The 22150-nt window shown below is 39.0% G+C and overlaps 1 pseudogene; it reads right to left on the bottom strand.

Moving 5' to 3' along the window:
• Window positions 1–7: 7 nt before the first annotated feature.
• LOC119365210 lies at window positions 8–18518 on the bottom strand (annotated as a pseudogene).
• Between the last annotated feature and the right edge of the window lie 3632 nt (window positions 18519–22150).

Below are 22150 nucleotides of genomic sequence, written 5' to 3'. Positions count from 1 at the left end.
CAACTCAAGCGACCAAACCGTAGCTGATTGGCACCAAACATGACATTGGTTTCTCGCACGAAACAAGTACAAACCAGAAGGCATAGAACTGGCAGTAGTAGCTGACACAAGAAACACAAGCTACTACACTGGTCTACAAACATCTCTCACGCTTCTCGCGGCGATATCGACTAAACTAGTACTAATTCAGTAAACTTAACTAATGTACAGCCTATCTTTCTATAGGGATTACCCCGCCTCTATAAATGATCTACACCCTCACAGTTCCTCCAGCACCGGGGTAACAGATGGATATGTACACTGAAATGCTTTGTAAAAATCCCCGAATATTATGTACTTATCAAGTTTGCTCATTTGAAGGCGGAGTCTGACTTTGTTCGATCGGTTTCATGGTTTTTTGAGGAGGGCCACACAGACTCAACACAACCTGAAACATTCATCAATTATAGGGCTCAGCTAAGCTCCTTATGCAAATACCTGGAGACAATTAAGAGACGATAGGTAATTAAAATGCAAACCGGTAGGAAGATAAGCCCATGCAGAAAGCCAATGAGGACGAGTGCCAGGTACATTTGGAAGTAATACACCTGCAGCCATTTGGATTAAACAAAGGTGATTCAAGCTAAACTCCAATAGGAATACAGAACTAAGAAGTGTGGGCTAAGATGTATGTACCACAAAAACTTCAGATTTTGCAAAACGTAGGACAATAACTCCTACAAGTTTGGTCAAGGTAATTCCACTGAAAAATCAAGACAGTGGGTCAAAATAAGATATAATAAAATTATAAACACCACAAACAGATTCGGACATATGGCAAAAAACTGCAACTGGACTGCCGTGAATTTATCCGCAACACTGGAAGACTTATGCGGAAAAAAAACTGAAATAAAATTGTAAACTGTTTATATGTAACACTCACTAAGGCACGTTACACATACTCACATATATCTCGGACAATCTAGGACAAGTTGCAAGCGACTTATTCAATTGATATTACTATCTCTTTACCCAACATAACATTGTCCCAATAATGTGAACAGTAATGAGGCTAACCTGAATACAGAAGCACCCATCGTCGATAAAGCCTGCCTTACACGGTTCTCTCTATCCCCGATGCCTATCTGTAAATTAAAAGGTGAATATGAAGGGTTCAGGCATGATATGGAAAAAAGGGACAAGATAAACATGAAGAAATTATACCATTGAAAAGTAGAAACACATCAGAACTTATTTCCATGGTCCTTCATTTGGGATGGGTTTGGGTGTCAGCAAACTGGTTTGTTATTGTTGCTCTTTGTTTTTTAGTTGCTCTAATGTCATGCAGACCGTATAGAGAATCAAACTACTTTCACATTTCAAAGTAAACTGCTAAATCACTGATAGCAGATGATAAAAGTTTCAAGTGTCAGGAAGAACAAATTTAAATGTTTTTCAAGTTTATTATGGCCAACATTCTAATTACCACAGGACTCAGCTAAACTGGAAGATTTCGAACTGGCATTTCCAAATGTACAATGCACTTACCATAAAGGCATGTGTGATATGAACACAGAATTCAACAGCAATTCCTATCGACATAACAAGGTTTACAATAGAAATTGCATTGAGCTGAATTCCAAGGACAGCCATCACTCCCTGCCAAAAGTTCGAAAGATGTTAAATCTTGATAATGAAAATAACAATTAAATAATTTAGCATTGAAACTTGAATTCTAGAACTACTGTAGAAACTAGAAAATACAGAATAGCTTTACATTTGCAAACTCAATCACATATGCCAATAATACTGTACCAAGGTAATGTGAAACCGTCTTTTGATTTATGGGTGTTTCTTATGCTTCGTTACAATTATTCCACAATGTAGTATCAATACATAATGCATAGCTAATTAAGCCAACTGCTTTCACCAACAGTTGAACAAATCCTATATATTTTAGCTAATTGTTGACATGAAGTCACCACATGGTTCTACTCTGCAACCACTTGTATTTAAAACATAGCTAAGTTCTATCCAATATCCAATATACATATAATCAGAAGTAGTAGTATATATTGGACAGGAGAGAGACAACCATACCATCAGATCCAAGACTATCATGGCCAGAACAATCAAAATGATTGCTGAAGCCCACAAACTGAAATGGACAGAGGTAACAAATTATCACAATCTACCGACTCGAAGAGTAACAGAAAATAGTTAGTGCTAAGTTTCTGAAAGGAGTTGCTGACCTGCTGGTGACTACGAAACAAACAACAAATACTGCACCTGTTAATTTTTGCATAAGAATGAACTGTGTCAAATCTCAAATTAAGGTACAGACATTACAACAAAATATTTAATTATGTTTATCATGATTATATTTGTTATGGTTGTAGTTATGATTGTCAGGTGGTCCCAGCACTAGACCATAGTTACTAGCCAGCTTTCGTGAAATTAGTGTCGGTAGAGCAGCAATGCGCAAGGAAAGGGAATAGAGAGAACTTCTTGCTAGACCTTCATTGAATGGAACCATCCCCTTATATTGAGGGGTTACAACTCAAGAGGACCAAGTCGAGCCAACATTTCCTGATTGAAACTCATCCAATCACTCCTAATTCAAACTCTTATCCCTAACTTATGTCAAAATGGTATGGTCGCTAATACCAGAACCAACTAATTAGACCAGTTCAACAGCCGACAGTGATACGTCAAACTTTTGGTTCTTCAGCGCACTGTGGTGAGGCAATTCTTGAGAACACATCAAAATAAGCTGGTTTAGCAGGGATGTCTATACTGTGCATTCATACTAGGAGAGAGAAATAAGTTACTTCTATCTGATACCAAAGCAAAATTTTCAGAGAAAATGAGACCCGCGAGAACTATATCATAAGAATATGCAAATAATCTGAAAAACTGCAAATGCAGTAAGTAACTAACCAAGGCATACACATATATTCATGATGGCTGTCTTCCATACGCTGAGGTATTGCTCAAAAAATATATGAAACACTGAATATGGGAAAATTTCCATCTGCACGAAGATGTATAGACTGTTACAAGATATATCCAAGCAATAGCATTCAAAGCGAAAGCTAACAATAATCAGTATGAAATATAGAGTGAAACATATAGTAGTTACTATGCCATAAAGCTTAGCTAGAAATACAAAATTCACACATACGTGTGTGTCTTTGAATAGCTAGTGGCTGCTAATATTTACGTCAGCATCTGGGGATAATGTGTTCAGTAAAGGCCCAAATAATCGAAAATTCAGGATGTACTGGCTAGTCCTTCCAATAATCCTAGAACACTGCTAGAACCATATGGACAGTAACGATCTATTAAACCTTCGCCAACAGGGAAATTCCATGGTTCCTATTAATATGTGTAATTATAATTAAGAGTGAAACACAGCAAATCGTTTTTTGTGTGTATGTTTTCACGGCAATAACTTCAGTATATTTGGGTCAGTATTTTTAAAACGTCCTTTAATATCATCATCATCTAAAGAATGGATGCCGGCAAATTACCTGTAAATCTTTGGACATTTGAGAGCTGAAGTCCCGAGCAGCTCTCAATGAGTTAACATAGTCAGTCTACAAAAAATATCAATATTACTTAAACTTTACCGTGTTGGAAAGGAAAATGGTGATAATTATGATGGGCGGCATGCTAATCCATACCTGTTTATTAAGGGGAGTATGGTATGTACGGAACGCTGATGCTTGTATAATGCCATTTTCATAACCTGACAAACAAACAGGGTTGCCAAATATGTCGGTGGATAATTAATAGTATTATAATTTCAGTCGGTCAAAATGCTAGCACGTTTAATGCAAGAATAATACTATATATCTCAACTGATTAAAATGGTTCACATTTATAAATATATGATACTCCCTCCGTTCCTTTATATAAGGTGCATTATTTTCAGCACGGTGACCAAGGAATATAATTATAGAGATGTTAGGACGAAATTACCCTTGGCAAATTTGTTGGTTAGTGGCAAGTAAATCATTAAGTCCGGGAAAGTATGAGATACATGCAATCGGGAGAGAGATACTTTCCTTCTTTTGCTACAAGAAGAGATACATGCAATCGGGAGAGATACTTTCCTTTTTTCTGGAGGGCTAAACGGGGAATTATGAGGATTTAGAAGAAATGCACCTTACATTGTGGAATTTTATCAAAAAACTAATACACCTTATATAAAGGAATGGAGGGAGTATTTCTTTGGCATGTTCTCTAGCATGATAAAATATTGAGATGGTACATAATTGGCATACACCACATACCACTGTGGTCCAAACTTGTAGAATAAGCTCCTTTTCCCCCTTTAGAACAGTCACTTGATGGTAGTGCATCCAGAAACCATGGAAGTTTCTCTCTAAATTGTGTTGTGGATGGACGCCCATTGTGTAAGTCCGAATGTAGGAAACACTGAGACAAAAGAATAACTAGTAGATCAGAAATATTTCACTTCTACTTCCTCCGTTCCTAAACATAAGTCTTTTTAGAGATTCAAATGCGGACTACATACGGAGCAAAATGAGTGAATCTACACTCTAAAATATGTCTATATACATCCGTATGTAGTCCTTATTGAAATCTCTAAAAAGACTTATATTTAGGAACGGAGGGAGTACTTAACATGTATCTATTGATATGTAAACTGTGGTTGAAATATACTATTTCCAACTACACATAATAGGGCACAGCAGTGCAAATGCAGCTCTCTGAAATTGATTAAGACGCTAAAAGGACTAGATATCACAACTGAAAGATGGTAGATAGTAATACCGTTGTACAATTATTGCACGCTCCATTTGAACTGCATGAACCTGAATCTTGATCAAGTTGACAGCAAGGAGGCTGCAAAGTAGAAATTCAAGTGACATTAGCAAATATGCTAACATACAACCAGTTCATATTTTCACAGGACTCAAATTGAGCGTTTTTGTTTCTCCCAGAGAAGGATGTGTCCATTGCTTCAGAAGAAATTGCTTTTTTTCCAGCTAATACAAATATAGTATGAATGTGCTGCACCCGCAAAGGGGGTTCAGGGAAAAGTTCTGAACCTGATCATCTGGAGGGCAATAATTTCCATTAACAAATTTTCGACAGCATCCAAATGCTTCGGGAGACATCCATATTAGGAAGTCATCAAGCCATGAGGCAGCAGGTTTTGCTATGTAACTTGTTTCGGGAGATAAAGATTGTCTTGCTATCTGCATGGTAGCAACCACCATGTTAAATGGAAGGCAGTGTTATCAACATATGATGAACATCTATACATGATTATCAAAATCACATCGGTTAAGTTGCATCAGGAGCCGGTAGCTTTACAGTAACAAAGCTCGCCTTTAAAATGTATTGTGCAACTAAATTAAACTAGCAAATCAATAAATCATTTCATACTGAGTATTACTGCGGAAAAAATTAGTCAAGAGACAAACAATTGTATACCTCATTCAGAAGAGAGTTTGAATTACACTGGTTGATGGAACATATCTGATTAGTATTTTCCGATGCAGAGCTGGAAACAGTGCAACACATCAGAAATCAAATTGTTGTTTATTTCAGTTAGGCATGCAACTCGGAAGAACTCTACAAAATCGCCCCTTTCTAAAGGCATCACTGCAACAGTAGCAGCCAATGCAGAAACATGAGAAACTTGGTTTTCAACTTTTGAATATTATTTGAGTTAAGCATGCAACTCAGAAGAGCTCAACAAAATTGGCTCTTTCAAAAGGCAACACTGCAACAGTAACAACTCATGTAGAAACATGAGAGACTTGGTTTTCAACTTTTGACATATCCAGAACAATCTAAAGACAAGAATGTAGTGGATAACAGTAACAAAGCACAACGGGTCAACGATATGACAAGGAATATTCAGCCATGTTTGTTTGTTTCCATTGTATAATCATGCTTCTTCAAACATGCAGAAAAAATATGTAGAACTATTTTACTTCTAGTTACCTGTAATTGAAGTTCTTCACAACAAAATACAGTGGCGGACCAACTTTCATATACTTCTGAAGGTCGTCAAAGTAACCCTGTAAACATTGTAATGAGCATGATTCTAAAAGAAATACAAAGAGAAACAATTAAGGCTTAAGCTACAGAAAAATGCAAGTGATAGTTTGAACCTGTAAATAAGAATCTCGTGGAAGAACGGTTTTCTGCTCCAATCCTGGTTGTAGTCTAGTTGACATTGCCTAGTTAGGACAAAAGAAACACAATTTTGTTAACCACACATGCCCATACTCAAAGTCAAGAAAATGTAAGTGGTTCTGTCTCATGTAGTAATTTTTCCCAAATCTGTGGTAGTTAACCACTGGATTTGCAACATGAAACCAGACAAGAACAAACAACACCACACTGTAGTGAATTGCTCCATATTGATGGTCAGCAAGATTTATCAGAAATACAGACAGAATAATAAGTTGATGATCCATCAGAGAATTTCAATGAAAAAATAGACTTGGTCAGTAGATAGCACACTCATATTACACCAGATATAAAGCGGTTGGTAGTGAAGCTAATAGGAGGAACAGATATAATCATGATGCAGTGCAATGTGCATGCAGAACATGTGAGCACTTACAATGCTTGCAAATGCTAATCCAACAAATACAGCAATCACGATAAACTTCACTGGTCGGTAACCGAGGATTGGCCCATGAAAATCCTATATGAAAACAAAAAAACTATAAGTTATGAATGAACATAAAAGAAAATTGCGAAAATCTTAAACATGGTTTAAAACATGAGCTTAACTTTAACATAAGAACAAGTTTAACTCTGGTAAAATATGTAGTGTTTACCTTCATATAGCGTGCAACAAAGTGAAGCCGCTGGTGGCCACCATCTTAATTTTGAATACATTAGAAAGGGAAACAATTACAAATGAGCCATAATGAACAAGCATTTACTGCTATAACTAATCTTCCTTTTAGCAAAGCAAATGTGGAATTTTATTTGGACACTTACTGTCACCAGCAACAGTGCTCGATTTAAGTCTTGCACAAGGAACACAATCAATCCTGCCATCTTCTGCCCTCCTAAAATCATATACAATAAGGGCTACGAAGGCTGTCACTTGGAGAACGAAATCCAGAAGAACTGCCATTGCTGCACAAGATAGTGGATTGGAAACACCAAAAGGAAGTGCCAATTATAGATACAATCAAGGAAATGTAAAGAAACCAACCGGCAAACATGGAAAATGCTCTGGTGGCAGGCATTGGATTGATTGCACTGACAGAAAAAGCTAAAACTTCAGCCAAACTGGCTAACGTAATGGATGGCCCAACTTCCACCAATGCATTACTTATACGTTCTTCCAATACTAACCCATCTGGTTGTCGCTTGACAGCATGCACAAGGATACACATGTTGTCCACACCGACCTAGCCACAATCACATCCATCAGTTTCATCTAGTGGCAGAATGATAAGAATGTGTATCTTTTGAACAAAGTACCGATCAAATGAAGTAGCAATATGAATAAATCGTCAATTCCTCCTAAAAAAATATGGTAAATGCCCAAGAAAATATTTCCTAAAAACAGATAACAAACTCAATGGCAGGCAATGCAACATAGACATCAACTGGGTTCACCTATGTAGGAAGCGTGGTTAAAATAAATTACACAAATACTAAACATCAAGTTTTCAACAACGAATTAATGTGATGATGGTTCATGGAAATCAATTTTCAGAAGAGATAATACAATAATCAGCACGAAGAAGCTATGTTCCAATTCAAATGTGTAGAGCGCATATGCATAATGGTTTTTCTTTCTTTTAATGCAGCAAAACAAAGAAATACTGGAAAGGTGCATTGGATTGATGAAGAGAAGTCACACTATTGTGCTACTAGAGGCAGAAGACTTACAGCCAGCACAAGAAAAGGAATTACTTCCATTATGATTAGAGTCGACTTCACTCCAACAGCACTAAAGAATCCCATTGATCCTAAAACTGAAAGCATCACTAGGACAACGCCAGATAAGCCAAGCAGTACCTGCAATTTATCTCGTCAAATGAAACATAATGCAACACATGTTTGACATAATTAAATACTCCATTTCAAGATCTGGTAAATAAATTAGCTCTTCAAAAGGAAACTTGAGATCAAACTATTATAGATCCAAAAGACAAATTTCTAGCTCCGTCCCAGAATAGAAGATGTCACATTTGACATCTCCCACTTCTATAATTATGTGACTTCAATATCGGCCACAATTAAAATATGTCGTCCCAACAGCAGTACTGCCGACCACTGCACTGTTTATATTTACTAAATGCATGGTCAGCAAACATGAATATATGAGAACTGGTCTTTAGATAACTCACAAAAATGCAATCATAAGGAACAAGATACTCCATGTAGATCGAAACAATTAATCATGGGACAAATTTGTATTATACCACTCCTGAATTTCAAACATATGAACTTGCCACTAACTCACATTAAAGTATTTTTTAGGCGGAGGAGTGGAAAATAAAAATATTTTCCCATCATTGATTATCATATTCATACCTTTGATGAGACAAATAATGCCCACAAACGAGAAGGACGGTCTCCAAGTGTGAATGATATGTACGCAAACATCACAATATAGCTTATCTGATATCAATCAAATGGCACAAATAAAAATCACAATATGTAGGCGAACAGGATATACTACAAAATGGAAAAGATTTTCGCATATATTTACCACTATTGTAATTGCGTCAGCTGTACTCTCTCTGTTTAATTCATCTTTGATAGAGCTCTCGGATGAAAAGGATAATGTAAGGTTCTGTGCTAGTACCATCGGCAGTATTTCTTCCTGCAAAAAACTCTCAAAGTCATCAGATGTAATTCCTGGCTCAAGTGAAATATATAAATCGCTAGAGTATGCACCTTCTTCTGAAGTTAAACCAAAAGCTACAAAAACACTGTAGGTAGAAACTCTAGCTAGAAATTAAGTGCTAAAGGCTTTAATCCAAACATGAAAGAGTTAACTTCATACAATATTAATCACTATACTGTGCATGCAAATGGCATTAGCATACATGAAATGACCTTTTGCTAGATTCAGGCATCTCGGGCTTCAACGTGAGTCGGCTCACTATATTACAGGAGAAAAGAACGGAAACAATAATGCTTCTACTAAATCTCCTGGAATATGAATCTGGACACTCTTAATCCGCATTATCAAAGTTGCTTCCCATCGCCGTATTTCCAAAGGATGTAGGGCAATGCATAGTCAATCTTATCTACCGGATTCTTCATTGGAGCAAATTTCTCTGCATAGTTTACTTTACTATCCGCAAACGAGATTTATTCGTTCATTCCTTAAGGAGGTGTTGTGTGGAAGTATTGAAATATGTCGTAGGACTGCTTAAAAGTAAATGTTAGAGAATGAGCTTATATAGAGCATGAATCAATTGATGGTAAACTTCTACTGTAAACTGCTTGTTGAGGACATAAGCTCAGAAGGTGAGAGTTCCAAACCTTAACAAGATTAATATATGCCCTTTCCCAAGCCATAGCCTTTCCATTCTCTTGTCCTGTTGTCTCAACCTTGTTGTTCACTGGATATGTTATTACAAATGCAGAAGCCTGTGAAGTAATAGGAAGTTAGTAAGAGAGGTGGGATAATCAGTAAAATATTGTTTTTGGCCAAAAAAAGCATAGCATTTTACCTCGGTAAAATTGCTACCTGGAAAACCACCTAATATTGTACTAGGATCAATAGGTGATTGAAAAGTGCTCAAACATGTCTCTTCGGAACTGTAATGCTGCAATACAGCAGATATTGTTTAGTGTTTAGATACAACTAACTGACAAACCTAGCTAGTATCACAATATTCATTGTTCAGCATGAATTCATCAATAGTTTACGAAGGTCTGCGTTGCAACAAAAAAAAAGGAAAATGTCCATAGGAAAAGAGATTTCAACTGTGGATATTTACCTCAAAGCAAAATTTAGCATGATCTATACCTAAATCATCATGCTTTTTAGGATCCAGCTGGAAATACTGCATCAGATACCACCATTTTAATATGATTGCTCAGAAGTACGCATACGGAACAAAATATAATGATAGAAAAGGATTATAAAGATTCTAGAGAGAACAAGTTAGTTCCATACACAGAGTACAGACTAGACAATACAAAATCATCACCTGCAAAACACTTTGGGTAGCACAATCTGTACTGAGTGGCTTTAGGCAGATATCAGCAAGGGATACTGTCGATCCAGAATAATTGGCACGTAGATCATCAATCTTTGCAATTAAAAAATGACATTAAAATCAATAAGCAGTTGCAGTGCGAAATTTACATGACTGGATTCCAAACCTTTTTCTGAATCTGAAATAGCAATTTGAAATTGTTATCATTTACTATTGTGGGAGCTTCAAGCTAGTCAGATGCGGAAGTGGCTAATACAAGCTGCAGTTAAAACAGTAATTAACCAAATATTACTCATTGCAATAGTCGCCTTCAAAGCCTTCAAACGTAAAACCCAACAAAGAAAGATAGACAAGAAGTTAAGATCAACACAGCAAACATGTTGATATGCAGGAACAAAGTCGGTATACAATCTGTAACAAGTGTTCATCTAGTTGAACAAAAACAAGGCCATGAGAGTTGAAAAGACCTGCTCAATCCTATAAAATGGTGCAAGATGACTGTCAAAATATTGCTTTTCATAGGCAGTCTGACTTCCAGGGCTAACCCAAAGCTGCAAAAAGAAAACAATCAAGTCAGAAATCTCTGAAATGTATTTATTCACAGTTCTGGTAAATACATACCAGGTGTTAATTCATCCCCTGGACCAGATGGTTCACACTTTTCTGACTTCTTTTAAAAAACACTCATAAAGGGTAGCAATCATCCCCACACAAAAGAAGGAGCAATCTCAAATACTAAATTTATTTATATAAATGACCACAAGTTACACAAAAATCGTAGTTACAGACTCAAAGGTAATCCATTGTGAGCACGTTTATTGACAGATTTGATCTCCGTGTTTCTATTTTGCTGACACATATTTTTCACAAGTATTAAAAAATACATGTTTATGACCTTTGGCCACTAATGTTCACAGGATTAAGAACTTTAACGTCCTTTTTGGAAGGTAAAATGATAAAGTTATCTGAAAATGACCATAAGCATAAAGGACACAGAACACCATAGAAGTCCAAATTGATTCAAGAAAAAGCATAGCCAACAGTAAAAATGAAATTTTATAAAATGTACAGCAATGTATTCCCTTTTTATTTACTGTGATTTTATTTTAATGAACATTTCCTGGAAACAGCCTCTTGCAGAAATGTAGGGAAAGGCTGCGTACAATAGACCCAAAGTGGTCGGACCCTTCCCCAGACCCTGCGCAAGCGGGAGCTACATGCACTGGGGCTGCCCCTTTTTATTTTAATGAACATTTCCGCGTAATCAATCAAAACTGTCAATGGATTTCCATTTTTTTTACATGCTTCAGACCTAATAATTATTGTGAGTTGTAAAAGAATACTATTGCCTTGTCAAACTTATATTAAAGTAATTACTCGTAAATACAGACAGACAAAATGTTAACTATATTTGTCAGTCTCATAACAATTCAAATTCCCCCATTATATACAATTATCAAAATTTCAGAAACGGTAGAAGAATTGTAGCTATCATATGATGATAAATTGAGTACCTTTTCCGGCCGTGTTTCCACCTTGAAACGGATAAGACCAATGCATAATAGGATAGGGACAAGTAAGGATGCACATAACACAAGAAGTGGGTGTCTAGTAACAAAAACTCCATGCCTCCTGCAATACTTTCAACAGATTAACATGAAGCCTAAATACTAATAATATATAGTTTATCTGAATATAACTGGAGACCGAGTCCAACCTAAAGAAGGTTGACATGTAAGTTTGGACAATAGAAGATGATGCAGCTTTGGGCACCTGATATAAAGAGAAATTATTAGACCGTACCAGCTTCATATTAAAAATGAACACTAGAGAAAAATGCTAGAAGGAACCAAAGACAAGTACTCTAAGTAAGCAAGCAAGCTATGGCTCTCAAAAATGATTTGGCAGAAAAGAACCTGAGCAGAGTTTTCAGGAACATTGCCATTGTTGTTTGACTTATCATCAGCATTCTTTGGTGGTTTTGTTTGTGAGGGGAAGCCCGTTCTTCCTCGTGATCTGTATAATAGGCCCCACAATAAAATTGCGCACAAAAATACTATGTACACAACCACTAGTGAGAAGTCCAAGCATTCGGCCTGTGTAATCAAATGATAAGAGTTCAGGATACAAAATAATGAAAATACTCGACATGGAAAAGATGAACCTTCATAACATATGCCCTAAAATGTTGTTATGCTGCCAAATTTTGGATTCGTATACTCTAGTTTAAAGTTCAAGGCTGCAGTAAGCTTTTAAGTTGTATGAGAAACAAGAAAAGGGTCAAGTTCTACACAAGGTACATGGACAAACTAAGGTATTTAGCACCTACGATGATGGTTATATTTTTTTTCAAGATATAGTAAATCATTTGATTGCTAGAGTTGAAGGTTTTATTAATACTTCCCATAAGCAAATTGTGCAGGTATCCACACCGACACATCTACCCCGTATCATCACTACTACAACACATGTTCTGTGCCAATTTCTCTGTAATAGTAGTATCACTTTTTAAAGAATTAGTACCACATGAGTATGTTACACAACTGGCTTGATACAAGGAGGACCACCTGACATGTGATGTACTCCCTCCGTCCCAAAATACTTGTCACCAAAATGAATAAAAAGAGATGTATCTAGAACTAAAATACGTCTAGATACATCCTCTTTTATCCATTTTGATGACAAGTATTTCCGGACGGAGGGAGTACCAATTAACAAGGGAAGCCATAGTCCTCATCTATCATTCATGCAAAGCTTTGGTTATTTACTAGGGCAGTAGCACTGCAAACTCTGCCAATTGCCACAAGATGAACAATGAAGTCAAACTTTTGACATTAGAACTAACATTATTTTTGTAAATAACTAGATTAGTTACTTGAAAATAATTTGGTTAATTTTTCTATCGGATAGTAATTTTACAATATAAATTTGGTTGGGTTTCATAAATATAGTCCAATAAAAACTAGTGGTCATGCCTTTGGAGACCGCTTGAATGTGCACAAGTACAACTGGAGGTAACAGAAAATGCATGGTATGAGCCGTGCATTTTTTTTCATAAATGTAGATAAATAGCTGCTACCTTTAGAGAACCCATTTTGACTGAACAGGAAGTTTCAGTCTTCGACTGAGGCGACAAGGATCCCATGCAAACTGAAGAAGAAGGACAATCGCCACATGAGCAGCCCAAAGATGGATCTCCACAAGAATAAATTGTAGTATTTAGCGGCTTCACCCCAGATGAATCACTCAAATCAGGTCGGTATGTTATCAAATAAGGTGACCCGGGCTCATTAGGATTTGCCTGACGCCCAAGAAATGCAAACCACTCTGCAGTAGCAAGTGTAGACGTCAATAATTATAATGATATACTGCGAAGAACGGATGCATGCAAATTACCATGTATTATCAGCATGTCATTACCACAGTTAAAATTATCGACTGAAAAAACTAACTCAAACCACATCCAGATTGCAATAATAATAATTAATATGCCAAGTCCAAATGCAGGAAACAAATATACATAGTTTATTATCAGGCTATCACTACCAAACCTTAAAATTACCAACTGAAGAAACTAGTTCAAAAGCACATCCAGGGTGCAAGAAGCCAAGAATAATAATTAATAACACCAAATAGAGTTTCTCAAAGAAATGCATCAAAGCTTCCTAAAAGGTTACTACCCTCTACATGCTACTAATCTTTAGACCAAATCGTGTCATCTTCTTTGTCTAAATCATCAAAGCATTGTAAGTGACTTGGCAATCAGAGTTTAACTTCACAATCAAGGAAAGCAACGCTAGTTTAGCCCTTTAGCCTGCCTACAAGAATCTTAATTCTAGGAGGGATGCTAGCAAATCTGGTATGCAAGCTTTAGGCTGCCAGCCTACATAAATCACTCCAGAGTCATGGCCAAGGTGGAAAATGAGACAGTTCAAATCATTGTTTCTTTCCTTTCCCCGTCTTCAAGGACGATGATCCTAGGGATGCTTTTGATGCCGTGCCTCCTCGTCACGTCCTGGTTGTCGTCACTCGTCAGTATTGAGCCTAATGTGACACATGGCATATAACATGGATAAATCTGATCATAGGGAGCATCAAGTAGCACTAGGAGGGACCAAACCATGGTGCTCAGAACTCAACAAAATCCACCACCTCAGTCAACAATTTTGGTCACTGATGATTGAGAGGAGGAAAGCTGGGGGTATTTAGGTCTTGTAGCAAAACATTGAGGGTACTAGCATTTTATAAAATTTATAGCGTTATTTTCAGTGTCCAGTGATTGCAGTAGCATTGCTCAAATTATAACTTGTAATGGCATTTATCCAATCACACCATTGATAAGTTCACTACAATGATTTAGCCTAATACCTTTGTAAGTTTTAGCACCTCCACCAAGAAAATCCATTGCGCGTGTGTTCAGAGTGCCAAACTTAACTTCCTTACAAGAGTTGTATAACTCTTCACCATAGTTGCTTGTTATGTAGTAATCTATACCATCAACAGTTGTAATGTTTTTAACCTGAAAAAGGTGGAGAACAGTGTAGCTTGTTATTTCGATTAAACATGAGAAATATATATATGAATATTTCATTTTGGCATGTTAAACTGCTGTAACAAAAATGTGTGGGGGTGACCATGAGGAAACGCAATAAAATACTGTTGTCGTGATAAGCTGAGAGAATTCAGACCTGTTTTGCTGAAGTCACGTTAATGAAGAGGCTTTGGTTTGGGGAACAAGACATTTCACAAAAGAGATTCAAGAAATTCCTCAAGCAAGCTGGGCATCCAACAAGAAATGGGACAGCCTGCAGAAGTGTTGGAGTTAGCATTTTACCACCAAGTGAACTTTCTTTTGATTGAACATAGAAATTTAGAATAGAGATTACCAAGAACAGGTTACATCATTTGACATGCGAAAAAGAATCAAGTTGGTCAACTTAGAAAAATAACCTTAAAATATATGTACCAAATTGGCTACAATAGAATAGCGACGAACATGGTCTATGAATATGACGGAAATGCATCTGTAAAATTTTCTTTTAGAACACAAATCTGTAATTTGCATGCAACAGGGAATAAAGAACTCACATGTAGCCACGTAACTGTGTTACAACATACTAGGAAGTACAGGAGGAATAACACAACAAAGATCAGGGACAAGAAATAATCAACAACTAGAAATTTGCTGCATGAGGCTACAAGTCGACAAAAAACTGCTTTCCAAAAAAGTCCAGGATGAACAAGCAGAAATAATCTACTCCCTCCGTCCGGAAATACTTGTCGCAGAAATGCATAAAAATGGATGTATCTAGAACTAAAATATGTCTAGATACATCCATTCCTCTGACAAGTATTTCCGGCAGGAGGGAGTATTAAGTAGATACGAAAATCATCCTAAAACAAAAGCAGCATGTCTCAAAGTATTCAGCAGGTTCACTGCTTGCTGGTCACAAGTTCAGCAAAACATTGTTTGAACAAATCAATGCAGGTTAATATGAATACAATGGAAAAACCATTTTGCTAAGCTTTATTAACAAATTTCCCAGTGTGAAACAGTTAGTCTCTAAAATAAAGATGTGATGCGACCACACTGATATGATAGTTCAAATGAACAGTCCATATTCTTTTCAAAGCAATCAGGACAATTACCTGTTGGACTTGTTGGTGTAATGTGTCGAACTGATCAACTGTACAACAGACATCACCAGTAATAGTGGGGCACAGACTCTGGATCCTTGTGGAAAACAAAGTATCTGGCTGGAAAAGCAATAACAGAACTTGATATAGTAGTAGACCACAACGGTGAAATAATGCAATCTTATGCGAAAATAAGATGGGCAGAGTATTATGCTGTCTGAATTAAAATCAATACTGCAAGATAACCGGATACTATCTGTCCTGCTGTCATATTAATTGAAGAGAAGGGTTCCATTGTCACCTTAACAGCTTTTGTTGCATTCACACAGTTTAAGACTTTTCCATCACTTCGATTTGCACAAATTCCATACATGGAACAGTACCCTTCTGCAGGTACTACCCTAAGGAAGCAAACACAGCAAAATTAGCACCAAGGGCTCCATGAGTACAAAATACCTCATTAAGCGGCAAAGTATTTTAAGTACATAAAAAATAGTAGCCTATTTCAGGACCTATTGTGTTCTTTGGTGATCTAACAAATGCTCATCTTAATTGAACACGTTGCCCTGATAAATTACCTTGGTGCACCATTGGATTGCTGTGCGCTTGTGGGATGTACAAGAAAAACTATCTGCATCGTGGAATGAAAAACAAGGTTGTAAGGTTATCACACTATGGACAAACCATGTTAACCATACAATACATGAGTCACATCAAAGTGCAACCAAATCCACATGCATGAACACCAAACAACATTTGTAGAATGGGCTTCTTACATATCCTGTTATTGTGGAATGAAAAACGAGGTTGTAAGGTTATCACACTATGGACAAACCATGTTAACCATACAATACATGAGTCACATCAAAGTGCAACCAAATCCACATGCATGAACACCACACTACATTTGTAGAATGGGCTTCTTACATATCCTGTTATTCTATTAGCCCCTCTAGGGAGCAACATGACCACAATTTTATCCGGTGGGTTCAAATATATAAAATGAAGACAACACCTTTGAGCACCTAGGCAGGTGATGTAGATGCTACAAAGACAAGAATCTAGCAACATCTGAGAAGTTGGCACAAATCTGGTATGTTCTGGCCACCTATACAACCACTATAAGTGTCGAAACATTAATCAAAGTTTCATGTGAAACCACCAAAACAGTTAGTACGACTAAGGATTATTACAGCATGAATTTTTCATCCGTCCTGTACAGCAACACCCAGATGACATCTAACAAACAAAATTAGAACAGAGAAAGATAATTCAACGGTTAAGCCTCTAAAACAGATAAAATAACATATTGTGAGCTGCAGCAACATAAATACAATCTGAGGTTCTAGAGGAAAATGTCATGTTTGAAATGCCTGTGAAAATTTAGCTGGGCTGGGCTACATAAAATTCAGCTGGGTTGGCCTACCAGCTGTCAACCAGAAGTTAGCCATAAAACATCCGGTAACTTGGAGAGGAAACACAGGCAACTCCACATAGTTGGAATTCAGAGAAAACCGTTTGCAATTTGTTCAAAGAGGGCCATCCTACCCAATTATAATCATAACGGTATACAAAGGGCACATTTCGAATCAAAATACGTAAATGTTCTGAAATTCGGGGAAGTGCGGCATATTTAATCCTGTAAAACCCAACCCAATCTACACGGTCACGGAGATAGCACACATTTCGAGACAAAATATGAAACCGAGAAACGAAACCCCGAACAGAGAAGCAACCACCGCATCGAAAACAGGATAAATAAAACTGGGCTAAATTGACCACTCTCCAACGCAGTAGCGGAAGCAGAAACAACCACTCGTGCACCAGTAAGTCGAGACCGCGTGGTTACAGACCTCCAATCCAAACGCACCTGCCATGTCAGAAACTAGTGGTGTTGCAGCAAATTTCCAACCCCATATGCTCCCAACCCTCCCGAGTCCCAAAATCAGTATCGCGGGGGGAGGCTCGGGCTAACGACAAAGCAGAGGTAAACCAAAATCACGCAGTAAATTTGAGGGGGTAAATATCCAAACACAACCCATTACGCGTTCGAGAAAAAGACGCAGTCCAATTACAGACTTAAATCGCACCTCCCTAATTTTGGCGAAACGAAAAAAACACGAGTTATATTAGTAGAAACTTCCGCACTAGTGACGCCATAGACGGGACGAAATTAGCAAGCCCGCACAGGGATAGGCCGGAAGCCGCAGTGCTTAACCCCAGAAGCAGGACCAAAACCGAACCAAAATGGTCCAAAACACGAGGCACAGCGAGCAACCCACACCCTAAGACGGCTGGCCCCTCGGAAGGGCGGCGGCGGCGGCCGCCACGGCCGCAACGACGACCCCGCGCAGCACCCACTAAGAGAGAGAGAGAGAGAGAGAGAGAGAGAGAGAGAGAGGGAGGGAGACCCCACCTGCAGCAGGGCCACCGCGGTGGCGAAGACGACGGCGCCGCCGGGGACGCCCCGCCGGCGTCCGAAGAGGCCCATCTCCTCACGGGCTCCCTCCCCTCCCCACTCGATCCCGCCAGCGAGAGCACGGAATGCCGAAAACGGAGGGAGGTGGGAGACGAAGGGCGGACACGGTCCAGTGCCGCTGGGGGAGGAGATTGGACTTGTTTTTGTGGCGAGCCGCACGACCGGGGTTTTATAAACGGCGAGAGGCGAGAGCTGAGCTGCCGATCAGCTGCGCAACGCGGTGGCGGTTGCCACCTCATGCCAAGGGATTTTGCGGCCAGCTCCTCTCGTTTTCCTTCCTTCCTGGTGAGGGTTTTGGATCTCGCCACATGTTTTTTCCTGGGAGCGTAGTGGTAAAGTTGGGCCCGCGTGTCAGTGGACATAACAGTTCGTTGGTCGTGTGGTTGCAGAAGATACGGTGGGACCGCCCGTAAGGCTGGTCATAGTGAGAGTAATATAGGTAGTAACATAGATGCCACATAAGCAAAATTGGTGATGTGGCAAGTAGTTAATGAGGAGAGAGGCAAATAGAGTAACATAATATGTTACCATCACATAGCGGTTTCCAATGCATAATGAGTCTACAAAGTAATAAATGAAGGCAACTATGTTACCACACCTATGACACTACCCACTATGAAGGTAGTAACATAGACTAGTAACATATGTATGTTACTAGTCTAAGTTACTCTCCACTATGACCAGCCTAAGAGCGACGATAGCTGGCGGATTTGTTGGTGGGCGAGGCTGGCAAACCATCCGAGCAATCAAAGTAGAGTAGTATACTGGTAATAACTCAGATAATTCTGTCACGTCAGAACTAGGAAAGCTATACACGCGCACACTGGTTAACTGTGAAGCACTGCTTGTCTTCCCTGTTCGCTCTGCCATTCAACCCGATGTTCACTTTCGTCCACGGCACTGCTGGCTGCTGGGTATGGGGCGCACGCTCCCGCGTCCGAGATAAATCCGTCCGTGTTTCTTATATCGAAGTTAATACATAATTTCACTGCTCAACTTCAAACAATTGTCCAAGTTTAGGTTTCAATGGTGTTTCTTTGCTTTTTTGAGTTGAATCGTGTTTCTTTCAGAAATGTAAGTAGATGCACGCACACAAGAAATTCACAGGGGCACACACATGCTCCGGCCGCCCGATTGCCTCGCATTCCATAAAGTCGTTAAATCTCACACGAGGGGACGGTAAGTTTTGTTTTTGTCAGTCGTGGGTTCTAAACTTTGATTTTGACGGTCGCTAGTAGCAAGTTTTAGAAGTTGAATCATGTTTGTTGGATGCAGGTTTCAAACTTACGATTTTGATGGTCGCTCGTGCCAAGTTTCAGAAGTTGTATCATGTTTGTCGGTCGCAAGTTCTGGAACTTCTGATTTTGTCGATCGCTCATACCAAGTTTGAGAAGTTAAAACTTAACAATTTTTTAAAAATCATCAAAATGTATTTAAAACTGACCTCATTTGAAAATCCTTGTCATGGGAAACATTAACATGCAAACGAAATTAAATCTGGAATTTTAGTTTAAAAGATATGAAGATTGAAAATCGAAAGCCAAGAGAAAAAGGGATTGCGTGCCCCTGTACCTGCGTGCTACAAATCCTCTCACACGCATACACCTGTGTCCCACCACGATAAAGACGGGTCATGGAGTATTAAAATTAGTGAAATCATCATAGTCGTTTTGCTAAGATAACATCAACAATCAATCGTGCTAGATGCCAAAATAAAATTTGGACGATTCCGATGATGAACTAAATTGTACTCACCTGTCAAAAATGTAACATTCATTGTTTTTATGCATTTTAATTAGTGAAATGGATGCGTTAAGTTAGAGAATGTCAAGTCCAAGTTTGTAATATGCCACATACCATCCAAATAAAATCACGAGGCTGCTTTAGTAATTTAGAATACATTATTGTTATTTTCAAGTTTGGATCGGTTTTTATTTTTTTGCAAGGAAGTTCAAATAGTGTGCAATTAGCTGCATCAAATCCATCCGTCGGTGAAGTTGTTGGTCCCTGCCTCCATCTGCTGCTCCAGTGGCGGCTGGGGATGGGGGCTTCGGCGCTTTAGCTCCGGTCGATAGTTAGTATATGCTTCGTGTTTCCTGGGGCACCGCTCGGGTGGAGGTGGCGCCGCCGCATTGGAATAAGCTACAGTGGCTTCTCCTTCACCACGGCATCTCTCAGGACGGCGGGGCGGAGCCAGCTGCTTGGTCTTCATGTCGCTTGCGTGAAACGATGGGTGTTCATGGATTTCATGACTGGTTTCTATGTCTCGGCGTACTCGCGTCGTGTCTTGCCGGCGGCTCCAGTTGTGGTGATGCATCTCCGGTTTTCGCCATCTCCGTCGTGTTGGTCTCTGGCCGAAGATGAAGACTTCCCATCCGCCATGAATCTGTGCGTGTATCCAATCATTTTGTCGGCTCCAAGAGGCGGTGGCGGCGCGCCGGCATCTCACGATGGTGAATGTAGTGAATTGGCTCCCCATGGACCAGTTTGTAACTTTCTTTCTTTCTCGGGTGTGTTCTACCACTGTTTCTTTGTCATCTAGCCATGCGACTCTCCTCACACAAGAAGTTCAAAATAGTGTGGGTTCATATAGGATTATTATTTTCAATTGGGCAACCCCTGTTCCATTATCACCTAACGAAAAGATTATATTATCCAGTCTATTTTGGAGTTACAAACACCAGCAATGAAATATCACACCGAAAACAGGAGACTGGAAAGGATGGAGCGAGTTGGAACACTATCAGGAAACCCGCTATAGATGCTCGATGAAGCATCTACTGCGGGGCAAAAACCTAATAGCGCCACATCAAACCAGACCAAAATGAAACAAGTTAAAGGTTACAATCCCACAGGCAGTTGCCCAGCAAATCCGGATCAACGCGCAAAAAAAAAAACATACTAAATACAAATAGCTACCAACGGAATCCACCGAATGGCGTCGAGGGGACCAATTTATCATGGCCTGAAGCACCCTTCAATCGGGGCCGGCGCACGCTTGTAGCTGGTTCGAGAGAGAAGTTGCCTCCTTCAGCACGGCATGGATCCAACACTTTCATCATTCTTCAACAAACCTGTCTAGTAATATAAGAACGAGCACGCGGTAAAGATAGTCTCAATTGGATAGGATTTGGATGTATGTTTTATTATTGTAAGAGTATGTGCTGCTTAATAGGTATGGCAGTTGACATTTTCACAAGAAAAAAACTAGTGTCTATCGTTTTTCATTGTCTTTCCAGTCTCGCGAGGACGTTGGCACATATTCTGTGTATGACATTTTTTGTTCCTTTTTTTAAGAAAGCGGAAGGCAACACATCTTTCTTTATCTGTCCAGAAAAAAATGAGTATAATCAATGGAGTAGCTGCGCAATACAAAAAGGACAATTATTGCGTGAGTGATTATGCGCTGCAAATTTTGAACTTGATTTCCCTTCATTAAATCACCAATTTGTCTTGGACTGTCTAGATTGATTGGATCGAATCTAGCTAACCGCGTGCTTTTCTTGGTATATCCTCGACAAGGAGTCAAGGACTCAGTGGACAGTGTCATTTGTGCCTGCACTCGGGGAGTGCGGGGTTTGTGGAATGACCGTGGACTCTCTCTTGGTTGCGTGCAAGAAACGTGACGCGCGCAGGTTAGGTAGCAGCGGTTCGCCTACTAGTTGCACAAAACTGATCATGCTTTGTGCTAACGGTCTTGCTAAACATTCTTCTTCAGCTGCACCTTCGATTATTTTTCCATCTTACAAATTGACTCCGATGAACGACGGCCTCCCCATAGTCAGGGGAAAAAACGACCTCCCTGCCTACGTACTGCTTAGCCAGACAAATGCAACTAATTCCACGATCATCATTCGCA

This window comes from Triticum dicoccoides, chromosome 2B (genome assembly GCF_002162155.2).
Source record: "Triticum dicoccoides isolate Atlit2015 ecotype Zavitan chromosome 2B, WEW_v2.0, whole genome shotgun sequence".
NCBI lineage: Eukaryota > Viridiplantae > Streptophyta > Magnoliopsida > Poales > Poaceae > Triticum > Triticum dicoccoides.
This window is presented reverse-complemented; position numbering and strand designations above follow the sequence as displayed.